This window comes from Xyrauchen texanus, chromosome 12 (genome assembly GCF_025860055.1).
Source record: "Xyrauchen texanus isolate HMW12.3.18 chromosome 12, RBS_HiC_50CHRs, whole genome shotgun sequence".
NCBI lineage: Eukaryota > Metazoa > Chordata > Actinopteri > Cypriniformes > Catostomidae > Xyrauchen > Xyrauchen texanus.
Window position 1 is genome coordinate 44,241,331 of NC_068287.1, and position 21,448 is coordinate 44,262,778.

General features: G+C 38.9%; 1 protein-coding gene across 3 annotated transcripts in view; it reads right to left on the reverse strand.

Annotated features, from left to right (window-relative positions):
• Positions 1-17,819: 17,819 nt before the first annotated feature.
• The window catches only part of LOC127653202 (somatostatin receptor type 5-like), a 40,621-nt gene continuing 36,992 nt past the window's right edge, over positions 17,820-21,448 (reverse strand). For all 3 annotated transcript variants that reach the window (XM_052139799.1, XM_052139798.1, XM_052139800.1), the window contains one exon: positions 17,820-19,096. The gene's annotated coding sequence lies outside the window, so the exon portion shown is untranslated. The remainder of the gene's footprint in view (positions 19,097-21,448) is intronic.

Below are 21,448 nucleotides of genomic sequence, written 5' to 3' on the forward strand. Positions count from 1 at the left end.
CACATACACACACACACATACAAGCACATACACACACACACACACACACACACACATATACAAACAAAAACACACACATACACACACACACACACATATACAAACATACACATATACACACACACACACACACACACACATATACAAACATACACATATATACACACACAAACATACACATATATAGACACACATACAAGCACATATGCACATACACACACACATACACATACAAACAAAAACATACACATATATACACACACACAAACATATACAAACATACACATATATACACACATACAAGCACACACATACGTACACACACACATATACACACACACACACACATATATACACATATATACATATACACACATACAAACACATATACACATGCACACTCACAAACATTTTTAGACCACATATCTTTAAAAGCAATAATAACCAGCCTGCATTTATTGATTAATATTCATACTGAATATAATATAAGTTGAGTATAATATAAGATGACATTATATCAGATTACTCTTACAGAGTTACACTACTATGCCACGAGTTCAGTTCAGAAAGAGGTTTCGTCCTTTAACAGCATTCTCCATCAGCTTGTCTCTAAGTGATAGTGTATTAATAATGAATCTCAAGCTTTAATAACTGCCTGTGTGCATGGCATGACTTAAATGAAATGTTTGATTTTGGTAAAGGGGTGAAGGAGTTCACACTTGCATTTTCATTTGTCTCTCTCTTGTCTACCCTTGTAAGTGAAAAGTGTGAGAGGAAAAATTCAATAAGGAAAGCAAATTAGAGCTACTGACAAAAACGACTCAATGCAATTTAGACAGTGAGAGCACTGACGGTCGTCACACCTGCTACTGTGTTAAAGTAGTGTGAAGATCTTCAGAAACACTATGAGCGAACAAGTGAAGATTTTCTCACTCAATGTCTCTGAGTAATCACTAATAAACAGATACATGTCTGAACCTGTCAGACTGTTGGGATTTATACCCTCTCGACTGTAATCGTGTTTCAGAAAAACCCGAGATCAGAATCTATGTATTGTCCAATCAGTCTTGGCACAAACCTTCTGGCTGTACTTGACAGGTTTCTTGTAGCGGGCAATGAAATCCATCCATCTGTCCATTGTTCTTTCAATTGTTCCATCCATCCATCCATCTATTGTTTTATCTGTCCTTCCATCCATCCGTCCATCCATCCTTCCATCATTCTATCTATTGTTCACCTCTGTCTGTTTATCCATCTATTGTTCCATCCGTCCGTCTGTTTTTTATCCGTCCATCCTTCAATCCATGCATCCATCCATCCATCCATCCATCATTCTGTCTATTGACCTATACATCCATCAACCCCTCTATCTTTCTATCTATTGTTCTATCCCTCTGTCCATCCATCCATCATTCTTTCTATTGTTCTATCCCTCCCTCCGTCCATCCATCTATCATCCATTGTTCTATCGGTTATTCCATCCATCTGTCCATCATTGTTTTTATCAGTCCGTCCGTCCATCTGTTGTTTTATCAGTCCATCCATCCATCCATCCATCCATCCATGGATCTATCTATTGTTCCATCCATCCATCCATCATTCTGTCTATTTTTCTATCCATCCATCAATCCCTCTATCATTCTATCTATTGTTCTATCCCTCTGTCATCCATCATTCTTTCTATTGTTCTATCCATCCCTCCATCTTTCTATCTATTGTTCCATTCATTCATCTGTCCATCCATCCATCCATCCATCCATCATTCTATTGTTTTATCTTTCATCCATCCATCATTCAATTGTTTTATCTTTCCATCCATCCATCCATCCATCCATCCATCATTCTATTGTTTTATCTTTCCATCCTTCCATCCATCATTCTATTGTTTTATCTTTCCATCCATCCATCCATCCATCATTCTATTGTTTCATCTTTCCATCCATCCATCCATCCATCCATCCATCCATCCATCCATCCATCCATCCATCCATCATTCTATTGTTTTATCTTTCCATCCATCCATCCATCCATCCATCCATCATTCTATTGTTTTATCTTTCCATCCATCCATCATTCTATTGTTCTATCGTTCCATCCATCCATCCATCCATCATTCATTCTATTGTTTCATCTTTCCATCCATCCATCCATCCATCCATCATTCTATTGTTTTATCTTTCCATCCATCCATCCATCCATCATTCTATTGTTTTATCTTTCCATCCATCCATCATTCAATTGTTTCATCTTTCCATCCATCCATCCATCCATCCATCCATCCATCCATCCATCCATCCATCATTCTATTGTTTCATCTTTCCATCCATCCATCCATCCATCCATCCATCCATCCATCCATCCATCCATCCATCATTCATTCTATTGTTTCATCTTTCCATCCATCCATCCATCATTCTATTGTTTTATCTTTCCATCCATCCATCCATCATCTATCCATCATTCAATTGTTTCATCTTTCCATCCATCCATCCATCCATCCATCATTCTATTGTTTTATCTTTCCATCCATCCATCCATCCATCCATCCATCATTCTATTGTTTTATCTTTCCATCCATCCATCCATCCATCCATCCATCCATCCATCCATCCATCCATCCATCACCTTTAAACTGTTACAGACAACATCCAGATTTGTCTTTGTGAAGCCAACATTCAAAGTACTTATAATTTGTCATTCAAAATGATAATTCATAATAATTGTGCAAATAGCATACTTTTACACAAGATAACTCACTTAAAACTCCAAAATGTATGAAGACATGTTTTTAATGTTAAAATAATCTCTCATATTACAGGTTAATGTGCAGATCATCTACAAGTAAGCCATTCTGAAGGATGACTTTCCAGCTGTAAACTCTGGCTTTGCAACACTTTCACAAAATTGCTTAAAATTGTTGCAGCCCAACATGTCAACTAATGGTTCCAAAAATAGCATGAGTTTTGGGTGGGACCACCTGTTTGTCCGAACAATATAGCGCAACAGTCAAGTTCTGAAAGTAGGTCATTAATTTTTTACGAAATGACGTGGTTGCTTCAGAAATTTGCTTTTCATGTCGCATTTGCTTTTTGCAGACTTTCGTTTATTTAAGGTGTTGGTTTAGTGTAAGGATGTCAGCTTTGTTTACCTCTCATTTGCTTTTACAACACTATTGGTTAGGTTTAGGTTAAAGATTTAGATATGAGAGGTATGTTTTACTCATTAAAACTCACCTTAAATCCTCGTCTGATTACGACACCACTTAACTCTCTTTTTGCTGGACATTTCACGTGTAATGAAGCACTTAATTTTTTTTTTTCAGGTCTTGGTTCCGCGATTAATTTGGGTAACCACATGCTAGGGTTGCCACTTTTGTAGTTGTAAAATACGGGACACTGGTGCTGTGTTTGGTGTTTTCAGATGGTCCCTTGCCAATACCTTCATATATTTAGCATGTTTCAGCACAATGTGCAGGGAAAATTTACAATAAATATCAAGGTAAATTAAACAATCATGATTTTGCCATGATGCGATCGGACCGGCTGAAATACAGGGCGATCTTGTATCTCACAGGACGGGTGGCAAACCTGCCACTCACCATCACATATAGACACACATTGAGAACAAAGCGGAAATGAAAAATGGCATTCTTACCAGCTTATCCAATGCATGCAAGTGTTGTGTGCATGCCTTCGTAGTTTGTCTTGAAAAGCAGAGAATTATGCGATTATTTCAAATATCATGTAAACAAGGATTTCTTGCTTTGTCAGATTTTTTAAATAAGCTGATTTTTGGGAGTAAACAGCGTATTGTTGTGCCTGTAAACACACTCTGTGTAAAGTTATATCCAATTTTACAGTTTAGTTTTAACGCTAGTGTAGAGCGGTGGAGGGCAGGGCTGGGCTCAAGGGATAAAGGCGGCCGATGACGACAGTTCGAGAGAGAGAGAATTACAGGCAGCTGCTCTGTGTGTGTGTGTTTTTGGTTCAGTTTATTATTAAACTATTATTTATAATGCCAAGCCGGTTCTTGCCTCCTCCTTTCCATTAACCCCTTAAACTGGTGCCGAAACCCGGGAGGTGGAAGTACGACCCATGGAGCCCTCCCAGTTGGCCAAGGTCCTCCAGTCCCTTGCCGGCCTACATCAGACCCACCAACAATCCCTGCTTGAACTGCCCCAGGATCAGGATCGGCGATTCTTTGAGATCATGCGAGCTCAAGCAGAGGACCGGCATGCGATCCGGAGACTTCTCGGCCAGGAGAGAGCCCCGGCCGCAACCCCAGACAACCACAGCTCCCTGCCCCTGCCCACACTCCTGAAGATGGCTTTCCTCGATCTGTTCGAGCAGACCGCTGAGATATGGAGCTGGCCATGTGACAATTGGGCGGCCCGGCTCCTTCCGCTCTTGTCCGGGGAAGCCCAGCTTGCCGCTCAACAACTGCCGGCGGCTTACCTGGCCTAGGCTGACTTGAAGAGTTATCATTGTGAACAACCAAGGCTGTTCAGCGTCACAAGTGGGCCATAACAGAGAGAGTAAATTAGACTGAACCTTAATGATTTTATTGAACACTGTAAAAACATTGAGACGTTGTTCGATGAATGTCTAGCTTATGTTTACATGGGAAAACAATTGAAAAACAGCACAAGCTGAAACTTGTTTGGTCTGAACAGCCCATATGAAAAGTGAAAACCTCACGAGGGCCACTGACATTTTCAAACAGGCTGGATTTGTCCCATAGACAACAATTTGAATGGACATTCTGTAAACCCCATAAACCCTAAATTATGATTTTAACAACTTTACAGCTCCGAAAATACACAATTTGTAACAGAAGAATTAACTAAAGAGCTTGTAAAAAATGCTTTACACATTTTTACATTTTGGACATTGTTTGTGTCTGTGTATATTTAGGGATTTCCAAGGGCTGTTCCTAATTCACACATCGATTTCAAAACAGAGCATCACATGAATATGAAGGGAAAATAAAAGGGCCTATTCTGTTGGCACAATGCGTCGAGTCATGTCCTCACGACGAGCTTTGCACTTGAAACACTTTCTCATTTGCATTCTCTCATTTACACTTCTTTCAACAGCATCAAATAACAGGAAGGGCTGGACAGCATTTATTTGCGTTTATTAAAAAGAGTAGCATCAAACATCATTCTCTAAACCCTCAGATGTGTTTATTAAACCCTTCATCTCCTCACAACCGCCTTTATAGCTAGTTAGTGTGTTATTAATGACTGATTAATGTATTCAGTCTCTCTCGGGCTCCGTGCTGCTCATCGGTCTTCTCGCAGCCTTGATCTGTGTGAGCTGTGACTGAATAAACAGTGTTTTAACACTCGTGACAAAAATGACTGAATCTGAGCATGCATCAGCAAAACAGGAGCAAAGAAGTAAAGCTGGCATTTAATGAGCCTGATGGGAGGCCAACATGAAGCCTTTTAAGAGAGAAAGACAACTGGATCTACAGTATTTGTGCGTGTAAAAACACAGCAAAAATGCATAGGACATGAAGTGGACAAAGACAAAACGTATGGATGTCATTACGTTAAACTAAATATTAAAATCAAATGGCATTTGCTTTAAAAGAAGAAAGTTTCATGGAGACATTCATGCATTTTTAAGCTATAAATAGATAAATTGTACCACTTTTTGACAGTCACCTCAATGTAAAAAACTGGCCCAGTTTACCTGAATTCATCCTATTCTTTAAACCAGTCTGATCTCTAAAGACATTATCTTTAACACCTAACCTTTATATGCATTCATCCTTGCTAAACATCTTCTCCTCTTCTATTGGTCATCATCTTTAGCATCAGACCATCCAGTTTAATGGTGCTGAGAGTGATGCATTAAAGAAGGCCGCAGCTGCAAGGTTGTAAAATCCGTTTTGTTTACCTTTCAAAGCTCATGCCTGATTTGCTTTTTTACCTTAAATCTGATCTTTATAGGTTTGGATGGTCAGAGATTGACTCTCAGAATGTGTGTGCATATGCATTTAGAAGTTTAATAAGTGAATATTTAATCTTATGACTTAATTAATTATTTTGATTGTGAAGGTGCTCATGAATCAATGTGTTTAAATAAGCCTCATATAAGAAACAAATACATACAAAAGTCAGTGTTGAAACTTGTGGACCATGACTTTACAAAGTTATCTGGAAGAGATTCGATATGAATCTATCCACAGTTAGACATATTGTCTATAAATGGAGAGGATTTAGTACTATAGCTACTCTCACTAGAAGTGGCCGTCCAGTCAAGATGACTCAAAGGGAACACCGCAGAATGCTCAATGAGGTAAAAAGGAACCCTAGAGTTACAGATAACGACTTGAAGGAATCATTGGAACTGGTTATCATCTCTGTTCATGAGTCTACTATACTGAAAACATTCAACAGGAATGGTGTTCATGGCAGGACACCACGAAGGAAGCCGCTGCTTTCCAACAAAAACATTTCTGTGCACCTGAAGTCTGTCAAAGACAATCTTGATGCTCCACAACGCTTCTGGGAAAATGTTTTGTTGACTGATGAATCTAAGGTTCGAGTTGTTTGGGAAGAACATGCAGCACTGCATATGGAGTTAAAAGGACACTACTCACCAACATGAAAACATCATCCCAACGGTGAAGTATGGGGGACTGAGCATCATGATTTGGGGCTCCTTTGTTGCTTCAGGGACTGGACCACTTGCCAACATAGAGAGAAGAATTAAGTTGGGGGATACAGCAGGACAATAACCCTAAATATGGAAGTAAATCCACTACAGAATGGCTTCAAAAAATGGCTTTTTGCAGTGTCCCAGTCAGAGCTCGACCTTAACCCAATAGAGATGATGTGCCATTGTGACGCTAATGTTCTACCAGCTATCTACCAGCTGGCTCCCGTTACACTCACCCCCCTAAACCTCACTCCCACCCGGGTCACGGCACCATTGTGACGCTAATGTTCTACCTGCTCCGTACGGGACTCGAACCAGCGTTTCCGGCATGGGAGGCGGGTGCTCTAACAAGGAGGCTAAAGGCTACAGCCTCTAGCGTCAGTCGCTAGTGCACCTCTTGAGGTCAGGAGAGTGAGGTTTACACACTGCACAGCTACCTACTAGCTGGCTCCCGTTACACCATGACCTCAAGAGAGCCGTTCAAACCAGACATCCTAAGAATATGGCTGAGCTGAAGCAGTTCTGTAAGGAAGAATGCCCCAAAATTCCTATTGAACGTTGTGCAGGTCTAATCCGCAGCTACCGGAAAAACATTTGGTTGAGGCTATTGATGCCAAAGGAGGATTGACTTGTTGTAAGGGTTAACTTACTTTTCACAGCATTATAAGTGTTTAGTGGGATGTGTTCAATAAAGACATGAAAGATTATAATTGTTTGTGTGTTGTTAGCTTAAACACATTGTGTTTGTCTGTACTTGTGACTTTGATGAAGATGAGATCACATTTTATGACTAATTATTGCAGAAAACCAGCTAATCCCAAAGGGTTCACATAATTTTTCTTGCCACTGTATACATCACAGTAGTACTCTCTCGGTATGACCTTTTACACTGATTTAAATGAAACCTTCATTGTACAACAGCATAGTTATTGCTGTAATACATAACGCTAATAAGACTCAACATTGAAAACAATGTGAAAAGTAAATCGGCCAGATATGTAAAGGCGAGTTTGGTATTTGGTAGTAAAAAAGGCTTAAAAGTCCTGAAAATATTGTCACAATGCAGGAAAAACCTGCAAAATATAATACATTTGTATTATTATTATTTGCATTAATTTGGTGTTAAATATGACCAGAGATATTCTTGACTGGTTTCATGAGAATCACTTATGAAATCTTCTATAAATTGGTTAAAATTAGCACAGTTGAGTTAATGATGTCATGCATAACATTTTCTTAGCACAGTACTGTGCAAAAGACTTATGCATTTAAGATGTGTTACAAAAACATCTGTAAAGATCTGTGTGTGTGTTTTATCATGTTGGTTTTGTTTTCTAATGCGAATAGACCTCCGCTATGAAAGGTGCAAGCTAAAGATCATTGCCTCCCACATGTGAGGATGTTCCAGTTAAATCAGTGCAGCTTCCGTACACCCTGTTTCATGTCCCCTGGGGGGCTTTCTTTGAGCGGTTGGTCCCTCTGGCCACACACAAGGCTCCGGCAACACAACTCTTTGAAGGATGAAATGATAAGCTTTTATTAGAGAGTGATTATATCTGACACAAGCCAGGCTTAAAAGGCGTTTGTTTTAAAGGATCCTTGTTGTCGAAGTCCAGTTAAACATCAAAGATAGAGAGAGAGAGAGGTAGAGGAAGAAGAGGACATGTGATATTTATTAAAAGTGATGGGAGCAGTAGCAGGTCACTTTCATTTCCTAATCATGCATGTCGTTTTCTGGCTCACCTTGTTGGCTTGCTTTCTAAATAAATACATCTAGAAACTAGATTTTTACGTAAGGTGCTCTGCAGGGTTGGACAAAAGTCTGAATTTACGAATTGGTTCCTTTTCAATTGATGAGATTGTTTGAATGAAACTTGCCACACCCTACAGGATTTTGAATTGAAATGACAGGAAGAGGAATTACTGAATTGCAGTTAAAAGAAAGTCAACAGTAACTTAAACGTACTATTTATACACTGTGGCAGGGCGGAGGGCGGGGACGGGTCGTGATCCTACACACCCGGTCCCGTATTAGGCACGATCCTCTGCAGTCGACCTTTATCCCTCGGAGGCTTAATTAGCCTAATACGGGACCGGGTGTGTAGGATCATGACCCGGCCCCACCCTCCGCCCTGCCACATACACATTTCTTAAAATACCCCATGTATTGTATGATATTATTAAAACATCCATCTAGCGAATGTTTACATGGAAAACGATTGAAAAACAGCATGAGCGGATACAAAAATACGTTCAGTTTGAACAGCCCCTTGTTCACATGACACATCACTAGCTGAAGTTATTACAGTTTCATTTTCTGTCAATGCCTGATTTTCTGTAAAGCTGCTTTGAAACAATATGTGTTGTGAAAAGCGCTATACAAACAAAACTGACTTGACTAGACTGGTGTTCCTCAAGGATCAGTGCTTGGACCCCTCCTCGTCCCGATATACACAACATCACTCTGAACGATCATTGAGGCACATGACTTTTCTGACCTTTTGTTTCAGTTGATTGTAGGTAAATTTCCACTCTACCCAGCGCTGTTTGTTCTCTGTATTCGTAAATATCCCAATACTGTTTTACTGTGTGAGTAACCTCTCCTAATGATTCAGTGAGAAAGCAGTTCAAACTAATTGTACTGAATCTCAAATCGTTTCAGACAGTTTTGTAAGCCCATTTGGACAATTCACTGAAAAGAACCGACTCAAAGGAATTATTCAGTCGCAAATTGGTCATCGCTAGTTCTTTTAAACAGCCATGGGACACACTTCATGATTGATTCTCAGGTCAGTCGGAGTGCTCATGGTACGCACAGTGCGTACGGACATACAGCTGCAAGCGCCACTGATTCTGTTCACTCCATCTCCCTCCAAAAAGTTGTATTTTATTCCACTAGATGGCAGCCAGTAGTACGAACATTTTTATTTCCTCTATTACCTTCTATTACAAAATGCTGATGTGAAATGTAGGTGGCACTAGAACGCATTTTAGCCTTTATGGATTTGATCGTCCATTGACATTCAGTCTAATTTTCAGTTCATGCACCACCCCCATTGTTTCATCGAATATCTCGGCCTCTGAGTGGACTAGAAGCTCAATCTAGCTTTAATTTGAAAGTTAAGATCCTCCACAATATGTATGATGTGTAACTTTTTATCATCGATAAAATGGATAGTGGATAACATATATTTCAGAAGATTGTTTTGCATGCTCTTCCTGCTGATCAACATATTTTGCTCTGGACATTTAAAATCTAACATTGGATTATTCACACAAGCATGCTCACAGACAAGTAAAACTGCCTAGTGGCACTTTTCCACTGCATGTTACGATTCGACTCGCCTCAACTCTACTCGCTTTACTTTTCTGAGCTTGCATTTCCACTGCAGTTTAGTGCCGCATCAACGTGGCTGATCGTCATAGTTGCACCGCCTCTACTGCCGTGACATCATGTTAAACACGACACAAACTGACCAAAACAATAACACAACCGCTAGCTGTTAGCTATTAACTCATTGTGCATGGTGATTTTACACAAGTGTAACAGTTAAATTGTCCTGGTTGTTTTAGAAGCTTTCCAGTAGCTGGTTGACTAAATAAAGTGAAGCTTTCAAGTGTAGTTTAGAGTTAATGTAACAAAACGCACCATCCTCCATCTTGGATCAACGCCAGTCCTGGACACTCTCCCTCCCATTGCTCGCTGGTTTATATAGCGTCCATTTGGTCGAACCACTTCCACTTTTCCTTGATGGTTCTGTTGTCACTTAAGTTTTTTTACTTTTCCCTACACTGTTGGGAGGTCCGGTGGTAGCTGTGTTCGGCCTTCACAGCTGAGACACTTCCTGAAAGACTTTATGGTTTCGCTCATCGCTAACGAGTGGACCGTCTGCACCTTGTTTATTGACCACGGTGTGGTTGTGCGCACAGCCATTTCTTTTTTCACAATTCGAAAGTCGCGTGAACAAATGATACTGTTATCATTGTTACTAAATTTAAAACTAGCGGGTTGATGTCATGTGTCGGAAATCCAGTGACGCTGGTAGTGACGATTCTCCCATACCAATCAGTGATCTGCAGGATTTCAACGTCACATTTAGTAATGGCTCGGCTCGCTTGGAACCTCGACTGAGGTGGTACTAAAAAAGTACCAAGTACCAGGAACTATCCACAGTGGAAAACCCCAAAAAAGCGAGCAGAGTCGAGTCGAACTGTACTCTGCAGTGGAAAAGCCTCTTAAGGTAAAAGCACATATAAAGTTTTTAGCTATTTAGGGCTTATAGCAGCAGTACTCAGCGCATAATAGAGACGTTTGTATTTGATGTCTAACAGATGTGATATTTCACTTTGTGATCCTTTTGAAAATCTTTCAAACTGTGGTAAAATATAATGAGACCTTTTAATTGATGTATAATATGTCTATTTAAGTGCTTTTTGAAGGACTTTTATACTCATTGTAATATTTCTACCACATGACCTCTAAGTTGCTGATTTGTGATGCAAATGTTTTCAGGACTTATTTTGTTTTTTTATGTAACAAAATGAAGAAGTGGTTTTCTTTGAAAGCTCAGATTCTAAGCTTTCAAATGATACCACAAATGCCTGACTTATGTATTCGTTAAACTGGACACAACTTTACACAGAAAAGGTTAGTAAGTGATTTAAACAGTACAGTAACGTGTGTGTATATATATATATATATATATATATATATATATATATATACACGTTTAGCAGTGAAATACATTTACAGTGCAAATTATGGTTACTCCAGGGATGCTTGTGCATCAGATGCTGGAAATTTTCCTCCAAAATATGATTGGTTGGCAAATATTCAATTATGTCTGAAATGAACGTTCTGATTGGTGGATCAGCTCAGTCGAACTGTCAGTCTTGACCGTGCTCCTGTATATCTGTGCGCGTTTAGAGAGAATCTCTGTACAATTTATAAATATATACACACTGGCAGCCAAAAGTTTGGAATAATGTTCAGATTTTGCTGTTTTGGAGGGAAATTGTTACTTTAATTCACCAAAGTGGCATTCAACTGATCACAGATGTATATTCAGGACATTACTGATGTTAAAAACAGCACCATCACTATCTGAAAAAGTTATTTTTGATCATATCTCGACAGCAGCATCACTCCAACACCTTATCCTTGATAATCATGCCAAATTAATCATTTGGTACTATAAAATCACTTGCCTTTATATCAAACAAAAGATATTGGTTAATAAAATGAAGATTAACGTTGTTTTTGTGTTTGTGTTTGAGTTGCACAGTGTGCAATAGACGGGCATGTCTTAAGATCAATATTAGGACAAAAATGGCAAAAAAGAATCGCAGTCAATCGTTGTTTTGAGGAATGAAGGCGACACAATGCTTGAAATCGCCAAAAAACTGCAGATTTCACACAAAAGTTGTAACTACAGTCTTCAAAGACAAAGCACAACTGTCTCTAACAAGGACAGAAAGAGATGTGGAAGACCAGATGTGCAACTAAACAAGAGGATAAGTACATCAGAGTCTCTAGTTTGAGAAATAGACGCCTCACATGTCCTCCGCTGACAGCTTCATTGAATTCTACCCGCTCAACACCAGTTTCATGTACAACAGTAAAGAGAAGACTCAGGAGGTCTTATGGGAAGAATTGCAAAGAAAGACACTTTTGAAACAGAAAAACAAAAAGAAAAGGTTCGAGTGGGCAAAGAAACACAGACATTGGACAACAGATAATTGGAAAAGAGTGTTACGGATCTAAACCCCATTGAGCCTCATGTGGAGGATTTTTTTATGAGAAAACTTTGAAGTAGTTTAAGAAGTTCTGAACATCTTTTTCAAATTGTAATAGTAATTTTTCACGTATTAATATCCTGACTACACATTGTGATGAGCTGAATGCCACTTTGGTGAATAATCGTACAAATTTCTTTCCTTAGGAGCAAAATCTGAACATATTTCCAAACTGTTGGCCGCAAGAGTATATATACAGTATATATACACAACCTTTCTCAACGGTGCTGCGGCATTGCGTTAGTAGATTGAAAAATGTCCGGGTCAAAAGACTACTTGTTGTTCTGGTGGCCATCCGTATATTTCAGGTGGGCATACGCAAAATCCTAAGGAAGATATGTGGGCACACGGCATATGCCTGTGTATGCCCTAGACTACACTACTGTTAATATGGTTAGGGATTTGTTCAAGATGAGTAATAGTAATAATGATGCTTGCCTTTGCAAACACCACTAATGAGAGCTTCAGTGGACAACCATTTGCTGTTCTCTCTCATTTATAGGGAAGGGGTAAATTGGGGTTTTTCTGACAGATTTGAGACTATACACAGAACCTCTTCATTAGAGAAGCAACCCAATTATTTCTTCCTGTATGTGTCCCCCTCCAGCTTTTCTTTTGATTCATTTTCTGAATCAGGTGACACAAATGTGTGTTCATTGACAGGTTATAAGTCAGAGGTGCCGCCTTTTCCTCTGTTCCCTGCAGCACATGTCATCAAATACACACATGCAACAGATGTATGGGCTCATAGACACCTGTGAGCATGCCCTGAAGCAATTTTATTGCTCATGGCTCTGGAGACTTAATGGAGTTCTCAATTGTCTTGTTTAAGTGCTAGATTGTTTCAGATGCTTCTCCTAAAAAATAGTTTGGAGAAATAAAATTAGACACAAATAAGACAAGTAGTCTCCATTTGATTAGAAATATTACATATCTGACTGCTGATTGCAGACTTTGGTATCTTTGCAAATCGGAGCACAGTTTGAGGTATCGTTGAGATCTTAAACTGAAGAGATTGCTTGAGGACTTTTCTCAGGAGCCAAATTTGTACAGGTGTATTTGGACAGGGATAATGCTGACAGTCAAGATGAGAGGAACATTTGTGCAAGATGGGAGCATGTCCAGATTGATCACACTCTGAACTCGGCAAACGTAGGTCAAAAGTTTTGCTGCTGAAATCGGTCTGTCTATTGTCCTGTTCATTGTCAGTAATTTATTGTACTGTCCTGTACTTTTTGCACATGTTTGCACGTGCACTTTATATAGGTATATATAGGTAGTTTATATAGGTATTTTATTCCGTTGTGTAGTCTCATGTGGTCCTATGTTGGTCCTTTGTTGTTTTTATGTAGCACCATGGTCCTGGAGGAACGTTGTCTCGTTTTGCTGTGTACTGTACTAACTGTATATGGTTGAAACGACAATAAAAACCACTTGACTTGACTTGACTTGACTTGCTCACTGAAATTCAAATCACTGCTTTTACTAGCTTTAAAAGTCAACAGGAATGCATATTTTAGTAATCATACACCCTAGTCTCAGCCTCAGATGACACGCACACAGGCCACCCGCAGTCCGCACACTAACCGTCTGATGCACATAGAACACAAAATTGGAAAACTCTTTCTCAAACCTCTCAGCACAAATCTGATTGACTGGTTTGATGAATCTCCAGCGAGTAGATGTACACAGGACGTTTTATCAGTCCGCCTGGAAATACAATCATGTTTACAAGGTTCTGCGTTGCTAGAATGAGCGCTTTTTAGGGCAAAATAATCACCAGATATGTCCAAGTTTGCCAGGTTAGTGACATTGAATATTTGAAAGATATTTAGAGTTTCATTTTAGGCATGTTGCAGAAAGTGAAGCAGATGATAATGATTTCTTTCCACATGACGGTCTTTTATTATAGAATGATATACAGGTATCTCTGATAACCCCACCCCTAAACGGCACGCAAACCAACTGCAATTGATCGCTTTACATGTCAGTTAGATGGCGTTTCCTGTTATTGGCAATTGAAGCTGCTATAGATCCCAGACCTTTGTCGTTTTAGTCAAAGGTCTGGGCTATGCAAGACTACATACCCACTGACACAAACCACAACCCTACACCTAACCGTCAATTGAGAAAAATGTTATCCTAGAGGGAAAATGCAACCTCCGAATCACGCTCCTCATTGATAATGTAAACGTTATTACATCCTGGTTCCAACAGGCAGGGCTGCATTAATGCACAGGCTTACTTTTTTATTTTTATTTTATTTAACCAGGTAAACTGTTTGAGAACCACTTCTCATTTACAAACATGACCTGCTAGCTATTGGCAGAGAGGAGATGGTAAAGTGATGTAGCCAATTCAGGGATGGAGATTATTAGGAGGCCATGATATATAGGGGCCAATGGGGGGGAATTTGGCTAGGACACCAGGGTTACACCCCTACTCTTTACAAGAAGTGCCCTGGGATTTTTAATGACCACAGAGAGTCAGGACCTCGGTTTAACGTCTCATCCGAAAGACGGTGCTTTTTTTTTACAGTATAGTGTCCCCATCACTATACTGGGGCATTAGGACCCACACAGACCACAGGGTGAGCACCCCCTGCTGGACTCCCTAATACCACTTCCAGCAGCAACCTTGGTTTTCCCCAGGAGGTCTCCCATCCAGGTACTGGCCAGGCTCAACCCTGCTTAGCTTTAGTGGGCAACCAGGCAAGAGCTGCAGGGTGATATGGCTGAGGGCCGATCACCATACTTGGGCTTAAGACCAGGGCCCCCGACCCCAGAGAGGCCCCCAAACTTGCTGTCCGCCACCGAGGGGTATGCATGTAAATGCGTTCAGTGTAAGATGCTAATATAACCGTGGAAATGTTGTGCAGCAATTGAAGCCATCCATATAGTGCATGTTCATAGAAAAATGGTCCACCGGAATAAACCCCCAGCCGAGGCCCGCAGTGTCTTAATGCGGCACTGCCAACAGGAACTGAACCCGTGTCTCTGTAGCGATGGGAGATGGCACTTGTCAGTAACACTTGGTGCTGGAACATTCTGTAATAACTTGTTAACTTCTCTTGTGATCATGATGACCACCCATGGCCCAACACATACAACATGAAATTACACATCTTTCACTGCCTGCTTAGAAAGGTAGGATTTATGATTGTTTTCATGTCTCATTATCAGATGTTGTGTTTGCTTAAGAGTAGATATTATATATTGGGTTCAAAAAGGCATCTGTCATAGGGAAGCCTCAATAAGCTTTTATTCCTCGTTGTTTTCCCTTGGGAAACAATATCTTTGCGCTCGAGCGTGCTTAAGCTTCTGTTGAACGCTACCTGCGTCCTGTCTTTGACTCAGGCCGCCTCTGTACCCATGGGCATTGGTTCACTGGGTTCATGTAGTTTAGCAGTCTGCAGATGCTGGCACACTAATCTGGCTCTCACCTCATTGTTCAGCCTTTCTCCACCTCTCTGCCTGACACGGTTTGATTAATTAGTATTGCAAGCAGCAGAGTGGAGGGCGCCATTCCCCTTATGGCTCAAACACACACTTGCATGCTCTCCCTCCCATTTCTATTTTACTCCTGCCATCATAAAGATTTTATGAGGCACCAAAACCGGTGATAAAATCTTTTTACAGACTATGCAGAGTGTTACGAAACAGAGCAGTGATAACAATAAAGGCGATATCTCATTTTGATCATTTTAATTGTTTAGGCATACGGCCATTGTAAAAATCTCTTGGGGGTTGGTGAACAGTTTTACCTATATGTTGTATTGTCAGTTTGGTAAATTCCAAGCTAATGGTGCAAAGCTTGGCATTATACAGTCCATTCTAATACTGAGCCGGTACTGAAATTGTAATCACTTCTTGTATTACTGTCTGCCCAGAAAGTGACTGGCTGCATTTCTCCATCTCTCATTGACAACATTATTGTAGTACATACAGTATTTCCTCTCTACAACAGACTACTAGAGCTTAGTACGCCCTCTCTTGGTAGCTCTACTAATTGCATGCCAGCATAGTAGAGAAGAAAGCAATGTAGAATTATTTTAGGTAAACAGTATGTTTCGGTAACGTAACTGCTAAGTTTCTCAAAATTTTCCTTAAATTATCAAACAAACCTGCAGAACATACCTCACTGGAAATAAACTGGCATGCCATGACCATTATGCCCACCTGGTGTATAAAGAACATAACTTTTAATTAGAAGGTCACTGGTTCGATCCCCACAGCCACCACCATTGTGTCCTTGAGCAAGGCACTTAACTCCAGGTTGCTCCGGGGGGGGATTGTCCCTGTAATAATGGATAAAAGAGTCTGCCAAACGCATACATGTACTATTGGAGCAATTAAAGCTTGATGTACCACACTGATGCAGTAGGGTGCAGTCAGCTTAACTCCAGCTGTACAGGCAATACGCCTCGTCAAACCAATAAGCAGGCAGTACAACATTCCTCAGACGTGCATTTGAGCTAAAAAGGGAGCTGGGATCTGGGAAAAGATTCAAACTATATTTAAGTTGGCACATCATCCTAAAAACACAGCTTTTAGGACTAGAGGTGATGAGAACTCTAGTGGCATGCTATGCAACCAAATTAAGATGCTCCAAAGCGTCCATCTGATACATACGTTCATGAGAAGGATATAGCTGTAGGCTGAGCTCCCAAAAGGGGTAGGAGCTCCAAACCACAAAGCCAAATATACAGAGCCCCTAACCTAACCCTTTCCCTAACCCTAACCATATGTGGAAGTGTAGCCCCCTTTTGGAGCTGGCCCAACCCCCTTCAAGACTAACTCTGCCCCCCTTGTGGAGTTACGCCACCCTCTTTTGGAGTTTCTGCCTCTGTTTTGGCGGTCACTTTAACTTTCATTTCGTGCAATTAATAATATGAAAAGTAACTCGTAAATATTTAGTTCAGAAGAGAATGCTTGTCATCTGCGTATGGGACGCTTGGCGCAAATTTCACCATCAGCAGAGTACTCGAGCTCTGAATGCGTGTGGCCATTGTATGCAATTGAACCTGAAATGATTTGCACTAATTAGTGGGTCCAAAAGGTCACAAGTAAGCACAAGAACAAGATTTAATCACCACCAAACAACAGGAGACTAATATGGGAACATCAACAGTGGATGTGCATGTCAAAAGCACGTGTGTGAGGAGGACGGGAGATGCATTTGTACAACTCGAGTCTGAAGAATATAAAGATATATTTAAGGGTCTAAGCTCCTGAAGAGAAATAGTCCAGCCCAGTGAGAAAATTATGACTTTAATGTAGTGAAAGTATTTAGTCAGGCTAGGTTATTGAAAGAAACCATTTAAAGACAATGAATAAACAAAGTCCACCCACATTTCCAACTTTACTTTTAATATAACTATTTTACATATACATACAGAGCAGAAGCTACTTTCAAAGTGCACATTTAGGAAGAGAATTAATCTCCATTCTCTCAGCAACTATTTTGCCCATGAGCAAAGAATTTAATCCAAGGTTATTTAATAGATACTGTCCCCAGTACCAACCAGTGTCCTGTAAATCTCTTTGGGGAATAAAGTAGAGTCCGCTACATTACAAATAATTAAATGTAGCTCCGCAATAACAAAAGTACTGTTGAGAAACGCAGTTGGCTTCAGCAAGATGCAATCAATCTAGGAATAACTCGCTTCACTATATTTAGCTTGATGTCTTTAAATCTAATGAGATTCCTTTCAATGATAATAACAGTAGTTAACCCTGAGACCGTTCATTTAAGAGAGGCTAATTATGAAAGGTTGAGATTTGACATTTAGAGTTATGAATTGAGAATTATTGTAGAATAGCCTGGAATAGCAATAAAATTGAATTTTATCCGATTGCCCAGCCAAGTTAGGTGCTTGTGAACTTTAAAGCTTTGTTGTTCAAATTTACATTTATGCATTTGGCAGATGCTTTTATCCAAAGCGACTTACAGTGCACTTATTACAGGGACAATCCCCCCAGAGCAACCTGGAGTTAAGTGCCTTACTCAAGGACACAATGGTGGTCCTCAAAATTTACACTACGATATCTACATTTGACAGAAGTTTAATATAAGCTTTTAAATGGCTATTTACATATTTTCCGTTTTCTTACAGAGTAAAGATTTTTACTTACAAAGCAGTTTTCATGTATTTCAAGCTCACAAGTTGCATACAGTGTACGTCTATTTAAAGTTTTATCGCTATACATCATTCACATGCAAAATTAAGGACTGTATTTTTACTACAAGCACAACGAATCCCAGCCATAATTGCAATAAATATTTCATACCATGTGAACACTTATCATGAGTTATACTACCTGTGTCACAATTGTTGCATTCAGTTAAGCGGTACAATTAATCACTCATTTTTGAAGCCTGGTGTTAGGATTTCTTTCGTACTTTACAAGCTATTTTAAATTAAATTCCAACACATTCCTATGTCTTCTACCTATTAGATCCCATTCAAATCAGACCTAGAGCTAGAAAGATTTTGTTCTGAATGGCATAGGTGTTTTCCACATCACAGGCGTTTGTAGAATGAGAGGATGTTGTTGCAATTAGGGCAGCGATGCTCCACGTCTTTACAAGAATCCATCCAGAATGGCGCTATACAACAGGGCACGCACCTGTATGAGAGAAATGATAATCAACCAACTTCAACCGTAAATCATCTCTTCTTAACCATCATTTTTCTATCTCCCTAACCACTGCTCCAGCATATACTACTGCTCTTTAAGACCCTCTACCATATGTCTGCTTGTAGGTTTACATGACAAAATCCTGGGATGTGCATAACCTCTTTACATGTGACTTATGGTGTCCCATTGAGAATGAAGCTCTCAATGACACTTTCTTTTTGTCTGACAATTACAAGAGCTTAATTAATAAAGAGCATTAACACATGCTTAATAACTGGATTATTACTGCAAATTCATGTGTTAATTACAACAATATCTTAAATACAAAATATCACATATACGTATTTATATGTGATATTTTGTAGATCTCTTTATTGAGGCAATGTTTTTGGAAACCGATGTTAAATAAACAGCTTTTATAAAGTCCAATGATGGTCATTAATGATAAATGAGATCTCAATTCATGACTTTTCAGGCAGTTCTTTGGCTGTATCAGCTGTTTTAATTAATTGTTAACTAATGGTTTGCAAATATATCATTATATTATGACTTTACTTGTTGAGGCACATGACTATTAACTCACCATTAAGTAATTGTTGTAATTAAAATACGATGTAAAATATTTTCAGGGATACGGCATAATTAAGCATGTATTAATGCATATTAGTGCACCCGTGTTTTGTGGAAGTTCAAATACATGGCTTTGGCTATAACACTATAATTTCATATAATAAGTTGTTTGGGAATTAATCCATGATGACACATTTAATTAATAGAAATTCATATATGACTTAATATATTAATCAGACAGACTCTTTATTAGTTGCTGATGTGGCAATCGTTAATGAATGCTTAGTTAATCATGAGTCATACATTAACTCAGTATTATCTGTGCATTAGTTAATCATGAGTCATACATTAACTCAGTATTATCTGTGCATTAGTTAATCATGAGTCATACATGAACTCAGTATTATCTGTGCATTAGTTAATCATGAGTCATACATTAACTCAGTATTATCTGTGCATTAGTTAATCATGAGTCACACATGAACTCAGTATTATCTGTGCATTAGTTAATCATGAGTCATACATTAACTCATTATTATCTGTGCATTAGTTAATCATGAGTCACACATGAACTCAGTATTATCTGTGCATTAGTTAATCATGAGTCACACATGAACTCAGTATTATCTGTGCATTAGTTAATCATGAGTCATACATTAACTCAGTATTATCTGTGCATTAGTTAATCATGAGTCACACATGAACTCAGTATTATCTGTGCATTAGTTAATCATGAGTCATACATTAACTCAGTATTATCTGTGCATTAGTTAATCATGAGTCATACATTAACTCAGTATTATCTGTGCATTAGTTAATCATGAGTCAAACATTAACTCAGTATTATCTGTGCATTAGTTAATGAGTCACACATGAACTCAGTATTATCTGTGCATTAGTTAATCATGAGTCATACATTAACTCAATATTATCTGTGCATTAGTTAATCATGAGTCATACATTAACTCAGTATTATCTGTGCATTAGTTAATCATGAGTCATACATTAACTCAATATTATCTGTGCATTAGTTAATCATGAGTCATACAGTAACTCAATATTATCTGTGCATTAGTTAATCATGAGTCAAACATTAACTCAGTATTATCTGTGCATTAGTTAATCATGAGTCATACATTAACTCAGTATTATCTGTGCATTAGTTAATCATGAGTCATACATTAACTCAGTATTATCTGTGCATTAGTTAATCATGAGTCATACATTAACTCAGTATTATCTGTGCATTAGTTAATCATGAGTCATACATTAACTCAGTATTATCTGTGCATTAGTTAATCATGAGTCATACATTAACTCAGTATTATCTGTGCATTAGTTAATCATGAGTCATACATTAACTCAGTATTATCTGTGCATTAGTTAATCATGAGTCATACATTAACTCAGTATTATCTGTGCATTAGTTAATCATGAGTCATACATTAACTCAGTATTATCTGTGCATTAGTTAATCATGAGTCATACATTAACTCAGTATTATCTGTGCATTAGTTAATCATGAGTCATACATTAACTCAATATTATCTGTGCATTAGTTAATCATGAGTCATACATTAACTCAGTATTATCTGTGCATTAGTTAATCATGAGTCATACATTAACTCAGTATTATCTGTGCATTAGTTAATCATGAGTCATACATTAACTCAATATTATCTGTGCATTAGTTAATCATGAGTCATACATTAACTCAATATTATCTGTGCATTAGTTAATCATGAGTCATACATTAACTCAGTATTATCT